This window comes from Rhinopithecus bieti, unplaced genomic scaffold (genome assembly GCF_001698545.2).
Source record: "Rhinopithecus bieti isolate Rb0 unplaced genomic scaffold, ASM169854v2 scaffold_2574, whole genome shotgun sequence".
Taxonomy (NCBI): Eukaryota; Metazoa; Chordata; class Mammalia; order Primates; family Cercopithecidae; genus Rhinopithecus; species Rhinopithecus bieti.
Genome location: NW_016804493.1, coordinates 1298375 through 1302482, shown reverse-complemented (window position 1 = coordinate 1302482; position 4108 = coordinate 1298375).

The window sequence follows — 4108 nt, the reverse complement described above, 5'->3', positions numbered from 1 at the left end:
GCCTCCCTCCTTCCTTCCTTCCTTCCTTCCTTCCTTCCTTCCTTCCTTCCTTCTTTCCTTCCTTCTCTCCCTCCCTCCTTTCTTTTTTCTTTTCTTTTCTTTTCCTTTTTTTCTTTCTTTCTTTTCTTTTCTTTCTTTCTTTCTTTCTTTTTCTGCCTAATTTGTGCTTGGCTCCTCTGCAGAGGCCTGGTTCTGTTCCCTCCCCCTGCACCCCCGAGGCAGGGGCAGATTCCCCTATCATGGTGCACTTTTGCCTGATTCTATGGGCTTTGCATTAGAACTCACCTTCTGGAATCTTTCATTGTCTTGTGCTCTCTTCCAAGCTGCACATCTTCCTTCCCTTTAGAGGTCTGGTGATCAGCGTGGTGGCTCATTTCTGTAATCTCAGCAGTTTTGGAGGCCGAGGCTAGGGGATCACTTGAGCCCAGGAGTTTGAGACCAGCCTGGGCAATATAGCAAGATATCAGCTCTACCAAACAAACAAACAAACAAACAAAAAATTAGGCGAGGTGTACAGTGTTTTACACCTGTAATCCCAACACTTTGGGAGGCCAAGGTGGGATGATCACTTGAGCCCAGGAGTTCAAGACCAGCCTGGGCAACATAGTGAGACCCCATTTCTTAAGAAAAAAAGAAATATTTAATTAAAAATTAAGAATTGGAAGTTGCAATGAGCCAAGATCACACCACTGCACTTCAGCCTGGGTGACAGAGCAAGATTCCGCCTTGGAAAAAAAAAAAAAGAAAAGTTTGGTGCCAGGACACCATGAAATAATTACTCTAGGTAACCTGAGGTTAGAAAAGCCTCTCCATGTCTCAATTTCCTTCCTGGCAAAATGGGGAGGTAAGACCAGATTTCTTCTCCTTTAGTTTTGTTTTTCTAGTTAAATTCTATTTATTCTTCATACCTACCACCTGCCAGTTGCTGTATTAAATGCTGTTTTACTCATTATCTAATTGAATTCTCCAACAACCTTGCAATACACGTGTTATCTCCATTTTAGAAACAAGAAAATGGTGACTCAGAAAGATTAAGAAACTTGCTCAATGCAACCAAGTCACAATTTTAATATTAAAAATAATGAGCATTTATTGAGTGCCTATTGAATGTGTATGATTTCGCTAAATCTTTCACATAATCTTATTTCATCCTTTTCATAACCCTATGATGAAAATGCCATTATTATTTATTTGACATAGAGGAGTTTTGATTTAGAAAGGTTAAGTAATGTTGCCAATATCATCTGTCTATAATTTATGGGTCTTTAATTTCAGACTCAGGTTTGAGTCCAAAAGTCATGCCACTGGTACTGTATACCATGTTGTATGCCTTAATATCTCCAATGGAAAAATCCCTTCTCCCACTTTAACCCTACAAGATAGGCCAAGATTCTATAGCATCTGAATTTGAAAACCTCTACTAATTCATGAGGCAATCTATTTGACAATGGCATGATACAGTTAGTATTCCTTTTTGAGAGATAAAGCCTCACTCTGTTGCCCAGTCTAGAGTGCAGTGGTGCGATCACAGCCCACTGCAGCCTTGACATCCCAAGCTCAACTGACCCTCTTGCCTCAACCTCTTAAGTAGCTGGGACCACAGGCAGATGCCACCGTGCCTGGCTAACTTTTTTTTTTTAATTTTTGTAGAAGCAGAGTCTCCCTATGTTGCCCAGGCTTGTCTTGAACTGGGCTCAAGCAGTCCTCCCACCTTGGCCTCCCAGAGTATTGGGATGACAGGTGTGAGCCACTGCTTCAGGCCCAGTTAGTATTCTTTACATTTTTAAAATAAAATTTCAGAGAAAGCAACAAACGGGAACATAACTCTGATAAGAATTTAAAAAAGAAAAAAAAAGAAAAACAGTTCAGCAACTCTCTTACAGAGTTTTATCATCATCCCATTCATAATTGATTCCAAACGTGCTTGAATCTTTCAAGATAAGTGTCTTATTGATTATCTTGAAAACAAGCGATCACTTGGCATCCTGAGATTCGCTCAGTGCCCTCCCCTGATTACCGTAAACAGGAATGTTGATCAGAAGAAATGTCACTTTCTTTGGCATTGGATCCATAGGGCATTCGGAGGTATTGGGTGTGGGGAGTGGAGGGAGTGAAGTGGCCCAGATAGGGAGGTGCTTGATGGCTTGACTGTGGCCTTCACCTTGCTTTATGAGGAGCTGGATACAGACATTTGTTGGCCAGCTAATACCGTCTTGATCTATTATATGATCCTCAGGCCAGGATTTTTTCCTGGTAATTGTGCAAAATGTCCCAGTGAATGCCAATTCCTTGCTGTCAGGAAACATTAAGTTTCTTAAGTGACATCCTTTTTCTGCATGTTTACTTATGGTTATGTAAATCAAGCGGGCCTCCCCCTTGGAAATGATTGCAGTGTTTACAAGGGACTTAACCTGGTCTTTTGTAGTTGTGGCAAATAGATAAAATACAAATGTGGCCCGCAGTTCAGTTCAGCATCATGAAGCTGCATCTGCTCCCTGGGTGGCGGTCACATCCCTGCTCTGTGGCTCTAACCCTTGTCTTCCTGCTGGCGGGCCTTGCACGGGTCCAGAGAGGGTTAGTATCGGCAAGGTAAATGGATAAATGGCGAAGAAGTTTCCCCTGGGTGGCTCCATTGCTCCAGGTGAAGCTCTTGTAATACCCTCTAGATGACAGTAGCTTCAAACTGGAACAGGTTGTAGCAGTTGGCAAACAGAAGGAGACCAGACTCATGGCTTTTGGGTGCAGATAATGGAGATTCCGTCCATTGCGTTTAATTCCCAGCCTGATCTATTGAGGCTGCCTGTGGTGAAATATTGGTTTATATCTTGGGGGGCCAGGGTGGGGCTACTCTGTACTCAGATGAGGCTTGCTCTCAGGAACTTCTTGTTCATCAACAAAATCTGCCCTGTTTGGGCTCTGAAACTTATTTTTGAAGTGGCCTCTCAACTTCCTTGCAGCAGGTCATGAAGGGGAATGAAACACTCTTACTATAAATGAAACACTCTTACTGTAATCAAAGAGCTTGGAAAAGCTGCCTGGAGGACAAGTTAGTCTATTTTGTTGTGAGTGAGAACACTGAGGCTCAGAGAAAGTGAGGTTATTCAGTCACTTTCTTGTCTAGTGTTCATTCCTGCTGAGGTGTCCCAGGTAGCTCTTAATGCCTTTAACATCTGCTAAGAGTATGTCACTTGTTGATGTAGCATCACTTTATTGAGCAGCTACTGTTTACCAAACACGTAGCATATGCTTTTTGGCATTATGAGCTGAACCCAGAATGGTCTCCGTGGAGAGGTGCAGGTTTATCCAGGGTGGTGGTAGTGGTAGTGGTGGTAGAAGAGGAAAAAGAACTTCTCAGAAAGAATTGGCAGCTGCCTCCTTTGTTTCTTATCTCTAGTGTTTAGCAGCCACTCTCCAAAGCCTGTTTCTGGGAACGTGGCCATCATAGAAGTAAATGAAACATCTCTTTCATCTGCACCAGCCTCCTTATTATGACCTTATCAGTTACCTGTAGATTCTCCCACCATTGTACTTGTTTTTTCCTCAACCAATTATATTTTAGCTCTCAAGTTTTGGCAGGGTTGAGTCTAGTATTTCTGTTGGGATCCAGGGAGCATATGGAGTGTTGTTTGTTATTTTTTAGAGTTTCTTATTGTGGTAAGTGCTAAGGAGGGAACAGAGGGAGGAGGATAGAGGAAAAGCAAAGCAAAACAAAATAGAAGAGCACAAATGAAGAACATTTAGTCCATTCTGTACTGGTCCTCCTTAATGGGGGAACACATGCCAACCAGGTCGCCTGATTCATCTAGTTGTGATTTTATTGACAGTCATTTCTCCGTATCCCCACAGGTGGTCATGAAAGGGGGCTGATGCCTTCTTTCCCTAGCTTCATGTGTCTGGCAGTTCCGTCCTGCCACTCCTTTCCTTGTTGTCTCCTCAGCCTCCCTGCCCGTGGCTCATCTGAGCCCTTGGCAGAACCTGCAACTCTTCAGCGCCTCCCTAATGAGCCCCTTGCTAGGGCCCCTGGTTAAGTTACAGTAGAGAGGTGGTTGCTTAAGCAAGTAGTTTCTGGTGAAGATAACCCATAATTGGGTGATAAAATGCCCCAATT